Source organism: Schistocerca gregaria, chromosome 1 (assembly GCF_023897955.1).
Source record: "Schistocerca gregaria isolate iqSchGreg1 chromosome 1, iqSchGreg1.2, whole genome shotgun sequence".
Classification (NCBI taxonomy): domain Eukaryota; kingdom Metazoa; phylum Arthropoda; class Insecta; order Orthoptera; family Acrididae; genus Schistocerca; species Schistocerca gregaria.
The window spans coordinates 1,101,646,793-1,101,664,037 of record NC_064920.1 but is presented as its reverse complement, the minus strand read 5'-3'; the positions used below and the strand labels follow the sequence as shown (position 1 = coordinate 1,101,664,037).

The 17,245-nt window shown below is 48.4% G+C and overlaps 1 protein-coding gene and 1 pseudogene across 1 annotated transcript in view; one reads left to right on the top strand and one right to left on the bottom strand.

The window, feature by feature from the left end:
* Positions 1-17,245, bottom strand: part of LOC126282491 (tRNA-dihydrouridine(16/17) synthase [NAD(P)(+)]-like) — a 222,437-nt gene that overhangs the window by 159,556 nt on the left and 45,636 nt on the right. The gene's annotated exons all lie outside the window — the stretch shown is intronic.
* LOC126290793 (5S ribosomal RNA) lies at positions 207-324 on the top strand (annotated as a pseudogene).

The following is a 17,245-nucleotide window of genomic DNA, read 5'->3' as shown; positions in this document are numbered from 1 at the left end:
AGTGAGATCGGCCTTGCAAGCAAAATCCCTATCATACTGGAACAGACACAGTGGGGATCCATCTACAACGACGGACGCCAGCAAATGAATCTTTTATTATTTATATTTACTGCTTGAATATTAATATACAGCGCCAGCCGTGCTGATGACATTACTTGAACTGAAAACTTATTAATATTAATTTCAATAGCATTCAATTCATCAGGGGCAACGGCCTTGCCGCAGTGGATACACCGGTTCCTGTGAGATCACCGAAGTTAAGCACTGTCGAACGTGGTTGGCACTTGGATGGGTGACCATACAGGCCGCCATGCGCTGTTGCCATTTTTCGGGGTGCACTCAGCCTCATGATGCCAATTGAGGAGCTACTCGACCAAATGATAGCGGCTTCGGTCAAGAATACCATCATAACGACCGGGAGAGCGGTGTGCTGACCCTACGCCCCTCCTATCCGTATCCTCCCCTGAGGATGACACGGTGATCGGATGGTCCCGGAAGGCCACTCGTGGCCTGAAGACGGAGAGCTATTTTTTATATGCAATTCATCAAGAAAATCCGATGGAGAATCCAGAAGAACGGTCCTTTTCAAGGCAGTGTGTTGGTACCGCTGCTGTACATTACTTACACCAATGACCAACCTGTCGAAACAGACACAAGATCTTTCATACCTGCCGACGACAGAGCAGTTGGCTCTGAGCACTATGCGACTTAACATCTGTGGTCATCAGTCGCCTAGAACTTAGAACTAATTAAACCTAACTAACCTAAGGACATCACACACATCCATGCCCGAGGCAGGATTCGAACCTGCGACCGTAGCAGTCGCGCGGTTCCGGACTGAGCGCCTAGAACCGCGAGACCACCGCGGCCGGCAGAGCAGTTGCAGAAGACCTATCGAGGAAGTGGAAATGAAACTGACAGCAACCTTCCAAGATCTGGGAGAAATCTGCAGCAGAAATAAGAGAAACCAGAGCTCGAACGGAAAGATTTAGGTGTTCCTTTTCACCACGCACCATTCGAGAGTGGAATGGTAGAGAAGCACTATGACAATGGTTCGATGAACCCTCTACCAGGCACTTAAGTGTGGATTGCAGAGTAACCATGTAGGTAGTAGATGTAGGTACTATGACCATAACCACCTAAAGCCTAACTCATCCTAAACACAGGTCTGACCGTTTCACTTATGAAGTAGACAAGCTAACTTGGAGAGGAAAGACACTACAACACTCGGAGTAAAGCCGACCGCTCACTTTACTTTCAAAGACCATTGCGAAAACATGAAGCTCGAAGTCTGCAGCAGAATATTATATGCTGCCCACTAGCAGCACATCGGGGGCTCAACCAAATGCCCTACGTACGTCTGCTCTGTCTCTATGTTTACGTTTCTCTGCGGCAGAATACGTTGCACCAGTCTGACAGAACTCCGCACGCAGCAGGCACGTTGACAGGCCGCATTATAACTGTTTGCCTACGAGGAACTCCAGCTGACAAAAATCTACCCTCTTACAGACACAAGACCCCTGGATTTCAGATGAAGAAGAGCGACAGAGGTAAACGCTTACAGGCATCCCATGTCTGGAAGCGAAGCATCATGTCCTAAGCTGAAGTGGAGAAAGCGCTTCCTCCGAACAACTAAAGCCACTACATTATCACCTTACGCTCGCCGAATAGTGCTGTGGCGAATCAAGGCACTGGTAGCAACAAACAAAACCTAAACGAATACCCCACTGCTGGTTTCCAACTACCCTACCAGATGTGGTGGTGGTGGTGATTAGTGTTTAACGTCTCGTCGACAACGAGGTCATTAGAGACGGAGCGCAAGCTCGGATTAGGGAAGGATTGGGAAGGAAATCGGCTGTGCCCTTTCAAAGGAACCATCCCGGCATTTGCCTGAAACGATTTAGGGAAACCACGGAAAACCTAAATCAGGATGGCCGGAGACGGGATTGAACCGTCGTCCTCCCGAATGCGAGTCCAGTGTGCTAACCACTGCGCCACCTCTCTCCCTACCAGATGTGGAAGACTTTGAACATAATGCGAACTGGAGAAAAGCGGTGCAAACAAAACGTGGAGAGGTAACGTGCGAATGTGGAGAGCTTCAAGACAGGGAACACCTCTTGGTTTGCCCGAAATTGCCTGAAGCCTGCACGCTGGAGGAGCAAATGTCTCAGCAATCAACACTCCTGAATTTTGGGCCACAAAATTAATTTGACATGCACGAAGTCTAATGTATATATTGTATTGCATTATTCTGAATTTGTAAATAAATGTACAGTACTGTCCCTGACACGAAACTAATAATTACAAATATTAGTGAGACGACTATCAGTGTTTATTGCTGGAAAGGATGGACAAATCACAAACACGCCCTGAAATGGTAGGCGCCAAACTCTTAAGTAAGATAACTCACTAGGCAGTCTACCGATTGGTTTTCGAGGTGGCAACACACGAACTACTGTGTGAAGTGCAACTCCGCATAAAGACGGAATTAATTGTAAAATGTTGATTCTAAGATCGTTTGAAGTATTGTTGTGATACTTTTACGGTAGTCGGAAACTAATGATTAATGAGCGCGAGTCTTGTTATGAACATTAACGATAGACTGACTCTCAGAATCCTTTTCTCGTTTTTTGGGACCTATAAATACAAATAAAATGAAGTGCCACTCCAATGCTCCGAAAATAAATCTTTTTTATAGCACTGAATTCTTCGCTATTTGCCACTTCGTTATGCACTGTTTACTGTATGCACGTCAGGGCCTGCGGCCAGTGGGCAAGAAGCCGACTGGGACTGCAGCTACTTGTTCACAAGACGAGAGGTAAGCAAGTTTCCTCCATTCGTGGTAGGGATAGTGAGTGTGGACATTCACCGTGTTTGTTAATCCTGGCACACTTTTTTCGTGGGAAGTGTTATATTCAGGGACCAACTGTGACGTATTTGAGGGTAACAATTTGCAACTTTTGTGAATTACACCTGACGTATCCTCACGAATACTTTACAATATGTGCATGTAAACACACAAAAATTGCTCACGTAATTTTATTTTTCATGGTGATAATTATAACGTTGTGGCTACTCCTCCAGACGGATAAACTTAGAGTGTTTATTTGGGAGGAATCGACTTCCACATCGAATAATTTTGGTACATTAGAAATAGCGGTCAAACTTCGAAGTATTGCGGATTTTAATACGTAAGACCAGGACGGGAAAGTAGGACACTGTCAAGTAGAAGACACGATCTGTACACAGACTGGTAGCTCTTTATTGCGAGACATTAGCGAAGTACAGAGTTAACAATGCGAAACGAGACACACTATTCTTGTCTGACACACTGAGAAGCACACACAGACACACAAGAACGAACAACTGGGAACACTGTTCCCGGCGGTGGTCTTTCCTCTTCGGCGCCGAACTGCGCACAGTCTAACGTGCGCGACGGGCCCTCCTAACCGGAAGGTACCCGGAGACGGGGGACAGGGAGGAAGACGGCCGCTCGAGGGAAGACTGGATACGGGTGGCGCCCCGAGGACGTCGCTGGAAGGCACGCGGGGGCGGACGGGGTGCAGGAGTGCGGGGGAGTCGTTGTAACGAACAAACGGCAACAGTGGCACACGCAGTCCCCACTGTATGCTGATGCGGCGGATCACTCGGAGTGACGCAAGTGGACGATTTCGTGGTGCGGCGTTGCTGGCGCGTGCGGGACGGAACTTCGGACGCAGCGAACGGTGGACGTGCTGTGCAGACGGAGACGAGTGCTGACTGGACGTGGCGAGAAAGCGTCGGAGGCGGCAGTGGCGGCTGCCGCTACACCTGATGTGGGGGCGGCGTGGGGCTTCAGGAGGCGTGCGGAGCGCGGGGGGACCCGGGGTTGGACAGGCCGGACTCGCGGATGGGGGACAGCCGCGGGGACGCGCGCCGGTGGCGGGTCTGCAGCGGCGGCAGCGCCGGGGGCGGAAGCGCGGGCGGCGGCAGCGCCGGGGGCCGGTTGTCGTCGCGCAGGAAGGCCAGCGCCGCTCCCAGCTCGTGCAGTTGCCGCTGCTGCTCCTGCTGCTGGGCGCGCAGACGCAGCAGGCGGCGGGCGGGTGGAGGCAGCGCGGGCGCCGCGTGAGGGGGCGGCGGGGGCGCGGGAGCGGTCGGCGGCGGCGGCGCAGGTACGGGGGCGGAGGGTGGCACCGCGATCTTCCGCGGAAGGTCGGGCGCCACCGGGGGCGGCGGCTCGGAGCCGCCGGAGCAGACCGAAGGCGGCCAGCGGCGTCGCGGCCTCGGCGCCTTCAGCAGGTCGGCGACCACGGGCGGCAGCGGCGGGCCGCCGATGACGGCGACTGTCGGCTGCCGGTCGCGGCCGGCGGTGGCGGGCGCGGAGCGACTGCGGCGCGGTCGGCGCAGACAGCAACAACAGCAGCAGCAGCAACCGCCTCCGGCGCTACCGTCGCTGCCGCCGGGTGAGCTGTCTCGGCGCGCCAGGGGCGGCAGCAGCAGGTAGGGCGGCGGCGGGTACCACTTGGCGGGTATCTCCGGCGCCGGGGGCGGCGGGGGTGGAGGAGTCGCGGCGGAGGAAGGAGGGCGGCGGACGGGCGAGCCCGGCGCCGGCGGCGGCCGCGGAGACGGGTCGCGGCCGGAGCGCCGGCACAGGCAGCAGAAGGCGGCGGCGGCCGCGGAGCGTCCGCGGGGCTCCGGGGGCGGCGGGGGCGGCGCCGGCAGCGAGACGGGCGCCACCGAGTTGCGGCCGAGGCCGCCGCGCTCGCGCTGGCGCCGGATGTACTCGTAGGTGGTGATGCCGCGCGCCGCGATGTAGGCGTGGAAGGCGGCCAGGTGCAACAGCAGCGCGGCCGCCACGCCGGCCACCAGCGCGACGGCGGCGGCGGCGGCGCGCGCCAGGGCCGCGGACGCCTCGCCGGCGGCGTCGGGCGAGCGCAGCGCGCGGTCCGCTGCCGTCGCCGCCACCAGCAGCGCGCCCGCCGCCGCCGTCGCCACGCTCGCTACGAACGCCGGGTAGTTGCGCCGCCCCACGCACTGGTTGAGCCACTTGCAGTGGTGGTCGAAGCCTGCGACGCACTTGCGGCACGCAGAGCAGTGCTTGGTGCGCGGTCCCGAGGGCAGCGCTCCGCACAGCCGGCAGCGCCGCCCCGCCGCCGAGTCCGCGGCGGCAGAGGCGGCGGCGTCGGGGCGGCGCAGGCTGGGCTCCGCGGGGTCGGTGAGGCAGGCGGCCAGGTGGGCGGCCACGTGGGCGGCGAGCAGCGCGGCCAGCGGCGCGGCCAGCGCGGGCGGCGGGCGCGGCCGCAGCGCGCAGAAGAAGGCGGCGGGCAGCAGCGCCAGGCACAGCCAGCCCAGCAGCTGCAGCGGGTGCAGCGGCGCCTGCAGGCCGTGTCGGCGCGCCGCCCGCGGCCGCTCCTCGCCCCCGCCGCCGCCGCCACCGTTGCTGCCGCCGCTGCCGCTGTCGTCGCCGCCGCCGCCGCCTCCGCCGGGCTTGGCGCGCGGCGCCGGCGGGCAGGAGCGAACCGTGTTGCGGGCGGCGCCGACTCGGGCGCACAGCGCGTGGGCGGCGGCGGCCCGCCCGTGACGTCAGCTGGCGTGCGCGCGCGGCGGAGGGCGGCCGCCGACTGCCGCCGCTGCCGCCCCCGCGCCGCCGCCCGATCGATGCCGGCGCCGGCGCACGCCGCCCGCACACCTGCGCCGCTCCGCACGTGCCGCGCGCCGAGTCTACGTGCGAGGCGCAGCCAGACGGCCCCCCGTTGCGCTGTCCGTGCCGCTGAGCCGCCGTCCGGAGATCTCCTCGACGTGACTGATCAGTCGGTATCGGTATCGTCACCTTCCTGGAGACCGACAAAGTCCTCTTCTTCCGCGATACACAGAAACCGGTAGATACCGGCCCGTGGTCGGCGCTGTATTACTTGATTTGCAGAACGCGTCCGATCAAGTTATGAGCTACCGCTTGATGAACAAATGACCGTACCAAATATCAGACCGAGTGTAATTATTAAATTTCCGCAGACGATGCTGTTGTGTACGGAGAATTTGCCATGCTACAAAATTGTACGTAATAAAACGAAACACCTGCAGCCGTCATTTAGATTTTATTTTATTATATGGCAAGCAGTTTCGGTGACTCAGTACACTATCTTCAGGCCTTAGTTGATGCTGAGGCTGTGAACTCCGACCGTATACACGATTCCATCTGCGTCCGACGTATAGGAACTGGCTTGCGTAGAATGAAGTAATAGCAATGTTATGCCTGGAACCGTCAACCTCCACACATCGCTGTTAATGGTTGTTGTGTAATAAAATAACATCAAAACGACAGCTACAGGCGTTTCATTTCATTACGTAAGTGCACGGCCGAAATCGCGAGGACCATCGATCACCAGGCTCGACGTGCAGAAGCCAGAAAATTGTAACGAAATGCAGGGGCATCTATAGAGGATCGACGCTTGACCCTCTGCATAAACAAACGTAACGTATTGCGCATAGATATGCGGAAGGACCCATTGTTATTGTACGGTTACATGATTCCAGAACCATCACTGGAAACGTGCGCGTCCATTAAATATGTGGGAGTATGCGCACGGAGCGCTTTTCAGCACAAGGACCATATAAAACTAATCGCACAAAACGCATATGACAGACAGATTCATTGGGAGAATCCCCAAGAAGCGTAGTCCACTCACAAACGAGGTCCCTTTTACTCTCGAGACGTAGCTTCAACGTGCTATTCGTCGCACTTTCGTACCCTTTTGCCTTCCAGCGAAGACTCGCTGTACACATGACAACGCATGGATTTATTTTTACATTTCTGTATTACATCAAAAAGCCCTGACAAAAGGTCACGACAAGAAAGCGTGATGTCACGTTCATTATGTAAAACGTACTTGAGATCTACTTTGAGGTTATGGAAATGTTCCTGTCGTAGTATGTGTGTCTCAATAAATCATATGCTTCTCTCTTTGCATTTTGCTGATGACCAAATCATTTTCTAAGAGTATGACGATGACACGAAAATGGTTTTAACCATTACTTTCCACAAAATGGAATATATGATTACTGGAGGAGAGAATCAAGTCCTGACCCCAGATTCTGGAATAGTGAGGTCTGTGCACTCTCTTAAATATTTGAGAATCATGATTAACAATGCTGGATCCATTAAAGGCGAAATTAAGAACCACTTTCGCCATGGTAAACAAGCAACCAATCAATTAAACAGAGTTCTATGGAGCAGATATATATATATATATATATATATATATATATATATATATATATATATATATATATATATATAATTAACAGCAAAGATAAGAATATTTAAAAACAACTGTAGAAAGTATAGCGACGTATGGAGCAGGAACATGGGAAATAACTGATAGGTTGAAGAGGAACTAATTGTCAACAAAGATGCGACTTTGGATTCTGCTTTAGGTCGACAATCCGGGATAAAATTAAAAATAAAGATACATGCGAGAGAACGAACTGTAGTGGATGCAGTAGAGTCAAAAGGAATGACACGGTATTGGCATGCAAGCCGTTTGAGTGAGGACAGCTGGCCTAAGATGATGAAGGAATGGATTCCAGCTAACAGAAGAAAAAGGGAACGCCCAGAAACAAAATGGGAAGAGGAAGTAAGAAGAGCTATGTCAGAGATAGGAGACTTTCGAAGTTAGGGTTCGGGCAACAACTATAATGTTGTATTACATCATAAAAGATCCTTCTCTGGACATAACTACTAAACATTCGAGACTATTTTACAATTTAGTATCTATTACTCTTTACAGAGTGTGTATTCGTGAATCAGTGTTCTAACTGTTTAGTACCGCCTATTTACACTGAAGAGCCAAAGATACTAGTAGACCTGCCTAATATCGTGTGGGGCCCCCGCCAGCACGCAGAAGTGCCGCAATACGATCATGGATTCAACTAATGTCTGAAGTAGTGCTGGAGGGAGCTGGCACTATGAATCCTGCAAGGCTGTCCATAAATTTGTAAGAGTAAAACGGGGTGGAGATCTCTTCTGAACAGCACGTTGCAAGGCATTCCAGATATGTTCAATAATGTTCATGTCTGGGGAGTTTGGTGGCCAGTGGAAGTGTTTAAACAAAGATGAGTGTTTCTGGAGTCACTCTGTAGCAATTCTGGACGTGTGGGATATCGCACTGTCCTGCTGGAATTATCCAAGTCCGTCGGAATGCACAATGGACATAAATGGGTGCAGGTGATTAGACACGATGCTTACGTACGTGTCACCTATCAGAGTCATACTCTGACGTATCAGGGGTCCCATATCACTCCAACTGCGCACGCCCCACACCTCTATAGAGCCTCCACCACCTTGAACAGTCCCCTGCCGACATGCAGTGTCCATGGATTCATGAGGTTGTCCCCATACCCTTACACGTCCGTTCGCTCGATACAATTTGAAACGAGACCAGGCCACACGCTTCCAGTCATCAACAGTCCTATGTCGGTGGTGATGGGCCCAGGCGAGGCGTAAAGCTTAGTGTCGTGCAGTCATCAAGGGTACACGAGTGAGCCTTCGGCTCCGAAAAGCCCATATCGATGATGATTCGTTGAATGGTTCGCACGCTGACACTTGCTGATGGCCCACAACTGAAAGCTGCAGCAATTTGCGGAAGGGTTGCAGGATATTTTCCCGGCTGCAGCGATGTCGGAGATTTGACGTTTTACCAGATTCCTGATTTCACGGTACACTCGTAAAATGGTCGTACGGGAAAATCCCTACTTCATCGCTAACTCGGAGATGCTGTGTCCCGTTGCTCGTGCGGCGACTATAACACAACGTTCAAACTCACACACATCTTTATAACGTGTCATTGTAGCAGCAGTAACCGATGTAACAACTGCGATAGACACCTGTTGTCTTATATAGGCGTTGCCGACCGTTGCGCCGTCTTCTGCCTGTTAACATATCTCTAGATTTGAATACGCATGCCTATACCATGTTCTTTGGCGCTTCAGTGTACAATATCAGACTAAGAGCCCAGTCTGAGTTATGCTGTTAATCTGCTACAATGTCTTCTGCTTATTGTACTGTCTACCTCTAATCGGTCTTGCAATACAGGTATGCCAGCTTGGTCGGAAGCGAATTTATCGGCATCAAATAGTTAATTATCTGCTGAACGTTTGGATCTGACTGCCTGTATGTGCATATAGGTTCCCGTCCGCATGTATTTTCCGCGCGGAGGAGCGGACATGCAAACGAATTTCTGGCACTACGTGGCTACAAACGTTCACGCTCAGGATACGCTGATTTACTTCTGCTGAAGTCATTTAAGTTATTTGCATTTTTATTTTACTTTTTATACATTAATTACTTTTCAGTGCAACGTATTTCATGTTGTTGTCGTTGTAGTTTTCAGTCCAGAGACTGGTTTGATGCAGCTCTCCATGCTACTCTACCCTGTGCAAGCTTTTTCATCTCCCAGCATCTACTGCAACCTACATCCTTCTATTTCATGTAGTGATGATTATTATGTATATAGATTTTTGATTACGGAGGCAGGTACATCAGACACGTAATAAATTAGCGCTTTTGCATTGTGTGTTGCTGAGGCTACATTTTTGTTTTCACATTTGAATACAGCCAGGACCTCACATACAATGATGGGTAAATTTAACGATAGATTTTTCTTCCAAGTATTAGGAGGTTCTCTCGGAACAGCGTAGTAAGTATGGAGATGAGGATCTAACGTCTCGCCGTGCGGGATTAGCCGAGCGGTCTAAGGCGCTGCAGTCACGGACTGTGCGGCTGATCTCGGCGGAGGTACGAGTCCTCCCTCGGGCATGGGTGTGTGTGTTTGTCCTTAGGATAATTTTGGTTAAGTAGTGTGTAATCTTAGGGACTGATGACCTTAGCAGTTAAGTCCCACAAGATTTCACACACATTTGAACATTTTCAACATCTAACGTCTCGTAGACGACGACAGCGTTGGAGACGGTCCACAAGCTAGGATTGAGGAAAGAAACTGCTGCACCTTTTCAAAGGAACCATTGTGGGTTTCGCCTAAAGCGATTTACGGGATCATGGAAAACCTAAATCTGCATAGTCGGACGGGGATTTGAACCGTCGTCCTCCGGAATGCAGTTCCAGTGTTCTACCATTCGTGCACTAGTCGAAACCCCCAAGCGGAGAGCCGGCCGCCGTGGTCGAGCAGTTCTAGGCGCTTTAGTCCGGAACCACGCGGCTGCTGCGGGCGCAGGTTCGAATCCTGCCTCGGGCATTGATGTGTGTGATGTCCTTAGGTTCGTTAGGTGTAAGTAGTTCTAACTCTAGGGAACTGATGACCTCAGATGATAAATCCCATAGTGCTTAGAGCCCTTTTCAGCATTTGAACCCAGGCGGAGGCGACATGGTGACCGAAAGTCACTCTAACCCTGTCAGGGCAGCGTATGTTATTCTATTTGTATCCATTCCGCCGAGAGTGATTTGCCGACAATTATTTTCACTTGAAAAGGTATATCACTCGCAGAATGTCCATGTTGTAAAATATGTATCTTGCATTTCACAGACGTATAGTTTATTAGCTGCAATTCTTGTCAAAAAAAAGGATGGAAACAATTTTTTATCTCACGTTACGTGATCCTTTCGATTCAGTTAAATTATTTTTTGCATTTCAATTCACTCAGTATGAATTTTAATTCAATGACGATTCAAGTTAAGTTACAAGAAGTATGGGCATTTTTCCTTCAACGTTTACTGTGCTATCAGATCAATTTTTGTGTAAATAAAAGTAAACTCATTATTTTCAAAATGGTTCAAGGGGCTCTGAGCACTATGGGACTTAACTTCTGTGGTCATCAGTCTCCTAGAACTTAGAACTACTTAAACCTAACCAACCTAAAGACATCACACACATCCATGCCCGAGGGAGGTTACGAACCTGCGACCGTAGCGATCGGGCGGTTCCACACTGTAGCGCCTAGAACCGCTCGGCCACCCCGGCCGGCTATTATTATCCCTTATTTTAATCTGAAAAAGACACATAATTTATCTGTTGCATTATTTAGTTGTTGTAAGATGTGAAATTTCCTTGTACCACGTCTATGGATTAAAATATCTTACGAGAATTTTAAATTTGTTTTCTATGCTATCAGGCCTTACCAGTCCCGATCTCTTGCTTACCTTGCCCAACAATTAATTAACTGTGTGCAACATTCTACATCTTTTTTCTTCGTGTCTACGAATTTGCAGCCCTCTACCACTAGAGGGGCTCCGAACTGTAGCGTATAACATGGCGGAGTGTAGTGTAACTGTGTCGGTGCGAGAGGAACAGAGTGCTGTAACCGAGTTTCGAATTCGGAGAGTTCGTCCACACATAGAACACCCTCTCCTCCAGCACGACAATGCACGGCCAAACACACCAACGCTGCGACATCTGCAACAATCCGATGCCTTGGGTTCACTGTCATCGATCATTCTCCGTAATGTCCCCGCTTGACTCCATCTGATTTTAATCTGTTTCCAAAACTTAAGAGCACCTTCGAGGACTTCACTTCGATAGTGATGAAACGGTGCAAGCAGAGGTGAGGTTGTGGCTCCGTCAGCAAAGTCAAACATTCTACAGTAACGGTATTAACAAACTGGTCTCTCGTTGGGAGAAATGTGCTCGACGCCTGCGTCACTATGGTGAGAAACAAATAAGCAGACAGGAAGATTAAAGACGTAGAATGTTAATAACGTTTGTTTTTTTAAAAAAAAATCTTTAAGAGGCTTCACATAAAAAATTCAGAAACATTAGTTTTCCAGCAAAAAAATTAGCACGTTTACTTTGATTCCATATCATACTGTGTCATTTTTTGCGGTGACTCATCAAGCCAATTTAAAGTTTTCCGAGGTCAAAAAAGACTAATGCGAATTATTTGTAGTGTGAACTCAAAAACGTCCAGGAGACGCCTCCTCAAGGAACGTGGATACTAAATACTGCTTCTCAATATATTAATCACTTAAAGAAATTTGTCGAAATAATGTATCTCTTTTTAGAACAACCTCAACTCATATAACAAATAGCAGAAAGAAGAATAATCTTCACAAAGATTTAAAGTCACCTTCATGGGAAAAGGTGCCCATTATTCAAGAACTCGCATTTTCAATAACTTACCAGCAGCCATAAAAGTTTTACTACCAATAAAGTTCAGTTTAAGAAGAGCCTAATGGATTTATTGGGAGCAAAATAATTCTACACAGCTGACGTAGAACCGACTGATTTGTATGTATCGTTAATAATATCCAATAATGTAAATACTACGTAAAATTTGACTTCTGTAATCTTCAGTGCGGTGCTGCGATGAATGTAAATAAATGAAACTGATTTTTCTCTTTGACGCCGTCTGGCTACAACATCCTAAGAAATATCATATTCGTCTTCAGAATAGTACACATTTACATGTTTTATGGTCCGCACACCCTTAACTGAGTGGACAGCGTGGGCCCTGGTTCGATTCCCGGCCGGGTCGGAGATTTCCTCCGCTCGGGGACTGCGTGTTGTGCTGTTCTCATCATTTCATCACCATCGACGCAGGTAGCCCAATGTGGTGTCAGCTGAAAAGGCAACTGGATGGCAGAACTTCACCAGAAGGGAATTTTCTGCAATTGATGCCTTACGATCATTTCATTCACATGTTTCACGTCAAGATATTAGCAGTAAATTTTCAGTGTTCGGAATAAAGTTCCTGAATTTACTGCCCTCCAGGAAGCGTGTGGCGCGCAAATTATTCTCGGGACTGAGACCCTGAGATAGGAAGTTCTGAAATATTTAGTGAGGGTTGGAACGTGTATTTGAAAGACCGATTAGACACCGCAGGAGGTGGTGTCTTCATTGCAGTTGACAAAAATATTGTGTCTACTGAGGTCGAAGTAGAGCGTGATTGTGAAGTTATCTGGACACGTTTAACAGGTCTCGGGGAAATAAAGTTAATTGTGGGGTCTTATTGCCGGCCACCAGGTTCCACCGTGACAGTTCTAGAATCATTCAAAGGGAGTCTACATTCTGTTTCGCAGAAGTACCCGGATCATGCTATATTAGTCGGAGGCGACTTCAACCTACCTAGTATAGACTGGGATGTATATGGATTCATTACAGATGGTACAGACAAGCCGTCGTGTGAATTACTTTTGAACACATTATCCGAAAACTGTCTTGGGCAGCTAAATCGACAGCCAAAGTGTAATGGAAATATTTTAGATCTGGTAGCCACGAACAGACCAGACCTCATCGACGGTGTCAGTGTTGAGACAGGGATTAGTGATCATGATGTTGTCATTACGATTATGGTTACGAAAGTTAAAAAGTCGGTCAAGAAGGCTAGGAGAGTATTCTTACTGGAAAGAACAGATAAGCAGTTGTTAGCATCCCACTTAGTAAATGAATCGACTTCATTTACTTCCGGTACGATGGACGTGGAAGAATTATGGGCAAATTTTAAACACGTTGTAAATCACACATTGGACAAGTATGTGTCTAAAAAGTGGGTTACGGACGGAAAAGACATATCGTGGTTTAACAGCGCAATTCGGAGAATGCTCAGGAAGCAAAGGCAGTTGCACCCGCGGTACAAGAAAGATCGGGAGAATGAGGACAGGCAAAAGTTAGTAGAGACTTGTGCTGCTGTAAATAGAGCGATGCGCGATGCTTTCAACCACTACCACCGTCATACCTTAGCAAGAGATTTTGCTGAAAACCCAAGGAAATTCTGGTTTTACGTAAAATCGGTAAGCGGGTCGAAAGCTTCCATCCAGTCACTCACTGATCAGTCTGGCCTGGCAACAGAAGACAGCAAAACGAAAGCTGAAATTTTAAATTTAGCATTTGAGAAATCTTTCACGCAGGAGGATCGTATAAACCTACCGCCGTTTGAGTCTCGTACAGATTCCCGTATGTACGTCATAGTGATAGACATCCCTGGGGTTGTGAAGCAGCGGAATGGGTTGAAAATAAATAAATCGCCAGGTCCTGATGGGATTCCAATTCGGTTTTACAGAGAGTATTCTACTGCATTGACTCCTTACTTAGCTTGCATTTGTCGCGAATCTCTTGCCCAACGTAAAGTCCCGAGCGACTGGAAAAAAGCGCAGGTGACGCTTGTATATAAGAAAGGTAGAAGGACGGATCCTCAAATTTGCAGCCCAATATCCTTAACGTCGGTTTGTTGCAGGATTCTCGAACATGTTCTCAGTTCGAATATAATGAATTTCCTTGAGACAGAGAAGTTGCTGTCCATTCATCAGCACGGCTTTAGATAGCATCGCTCCTGCGAAACGCAACTAGCCCTTATTTCACATGATATCTTGCGAACCATGGATGAAGGGTATCAGACGGATGCCATATTCCTTGACTTCCGGAAGGCGTTTGACTCGGTGCCCCACTGCAGACTCGTAACTAAAGTATGAGCATATGGGATTGGTTCCCAAATATGTGAGTGGCTCGAATACTTCTTAAGTAATAGAATAATGGTGAGTGTTCATCGGAGGTGAGGGTATCATCTGGAGTGCCCCAGGGAAGTGTGGCAGATCGACTGTTGTTTTCTATCTACATAAATGATCTTTTGGATAGGGTGGATAGCAATGTGCGCCTGTTTGCTGATGATGCTATGTTGTACGGGAAGGTGTCGTCGTTGAGTGACTGTAGAAGGATACAAGATGACTTGGATAGGATTTGTGATTGGTGTAAAGAACGGCAGCTAACTCTAAATATAGATAAATGTAAATTAATGCAGATGATTAGGAAAAAGAATCTCGTAATGTTTGAATAATCCATTAGTAGTGTAGCGCTTGACACAGTCACGTCGATTAAATATTTGGGCGTAACACTGCAGAGCGATATGAAGTGGGGTAAGCACGTAATGGCAGTTGCGGGGAAGGGGGTAGTCGTCTACGGTTCATTGGTAGAATTTTTGGAAGATGTGGTTCATCTGTAAAGGAGATGGTTTATAAAACACTAATACGACCTATTCTTGAGTACTGCTCGAGCGTTTGGGATCCCTATCATGTCGGATTGAGGGAGAACATAGAAGCAATTCAGAGGCGGGCTGCTAGGTTTGTTACTGGTAAGTTTGATCGTCACGCGAGTGTTACGGAAATGCTTCAGGAACTCGGGTGGGAGCCTCTAGAGGAAAGGAGGCGTTCTTTTCGTGGATCGCTACTGAGGAAGTTTAGAGAACCAGCATTTGATGGTGACTGCAGTACAATTTTACTGCCGCCAACTTACATTTCGCGAAAAGATCACAAAGATAAGATAAGAGAGATTAGGGTTTGTACAGAGACATATAGACAGTCATTTTTCCCACGTTCTGTTTGGGAGTGGAAATGGGAAAGAAGATATTAGTTGTGGTACGAGGTACCCTCCGCCACGCACAGTATGGTGGATTGCGGAGTATGTATGTAGATGTAGAATTTTGTTATTACCTTTCAAACCAAAATTGCGAACCCTGGCAAGAAAAGTGACACGCGTCAATAAACGACGATTTTTAGTTTACGTTACTAACAAATACATGTCAAGTGCCCCAACGTAAACGGTAACTATAATGAAGTTTACTGTCAACGATACTTACTTTAAATTTAAAGGAGGCTTGTGCTAGTTCAATATAAGATGTATAAATATCGGGTTTTCCCACGTATCAGATTTTTGAGTTGTGTCACTGTTTTTACTAGGGGACGACATGTTTAAGATTTTTTTTACTTCTGCCGCTCACATGAGGGCTATTTCACTTGCGATCTGTGAAAGACACATAAGCGTATACCTTTTCCTTTGTAGATCTTCATTGTATATTCTTGAATTCTACCATGCTATAGACTATTGAGGATCTCCTCATTATGGATCTACGGAATGTAAAGTACACTGTTTTTTCACTCGCTGCCCTTATTTTACGACCCACCACCTGATTTCATACGGTGGGTCTGTATTGACCGCCTGGCCGCTGCGGCCGGTGTACGGGCCCTGCTGTAGCCTCAACCTCCACCACGCCAGTTCCCGCATCCGACCGCACTGTTGCCCGTGTGCCGCCACGTGCAGGCGGGTCTTATTAGTTCTTATTTTGTTTTTTCTCTTGTCGTTTTAATTTATTATCATTTTGTTTTCTATTGCATCATTATGTTTTCCTTTTCTACTTTGTTTTCTTTTCGGTAGCTTTCCCAAAAACCATTTAACAAAAAATTTTAAAAATGAAATACAAATAAATAGGCGAGAATTAAGAAGAGGAAAGAAGATATGAAAGGAAGTAAATTGTAGTCCCGCCACCCTGGGCCCTGAGGATGAAAGCCTTGGAATTGATCGTCAAGCCGTTGATCCTCAGGCTCCAAAACCTTTGGTTTTAACCCTTAAATCAAGAAGATCAATACTACACTAGAGCTACTACTAAACTAGTTACCAGAAATATTACTAAACTAATTAAACGATTTACAGGTTTCAAGTGGCTTTTTTGCCTATGGCAACTGCGACGGTGCGTCGACACTGTTTACATTTAGGTTCAAGTTTGGATCTAGTCTAGTGATAACATAAGTTCGAGTATAATGACTTTTTTGGAGCCGGCCGCGGTGGTCTCGCGGTTAAGGCACTCAGTCCGGAACTGCGCGACTGCTATGGTCGCAGGTTCGAATCCTGCCTCGGGCATGGATGTGTGTGATGTCCTTAGGTTGGTTAGGTTTAAGTAGTTCTAAGTTCTAGGGGACTGATGACCAAAGATGTTAAGTCCCATTGTGCTCAGAGCCATTTGAACCATTTGAACTTTTCTGGAGACTAGAAATCTACTCTGTAGGAATCAGCATGCGCTATTCGTCCACGAGACTCAGAGGGCCACAGACTCGGTTTCCCAGGTAGATGCCGTGTTTCTTGACTTCCGCAAGGCGTTCGATACAGTTCCCCACAGTCGTTTAATGAACAAAGTAAGAGCATACGGACTATCAGACCAATTGCGTGATTGGATTGAAGAGATCCTAGATAACAGAACGCAGCATGTCATTCTCAATGGAGAGAAGTCTTCCGAAGTAAGAGTGATTTCAGGTGTGCCGCAGGGGAGTGTCATAGGACCGTTGCTATTCACAATATACATAAATGACCTTGTGGATGATGCTGTGGTGTATCGAGAAGTTGTAACAATGGAAAATTGTACTGAAATGCAGGAGGATCTGCAGCGAATTGACGCACAGGGAATGGCAATTGAATTTCAATGTAGACAACTGTAATGTGCTGCGAATACATAGAAACATAGATCCCTTGTCATTTAGCTACAAAATAGCAGTTCA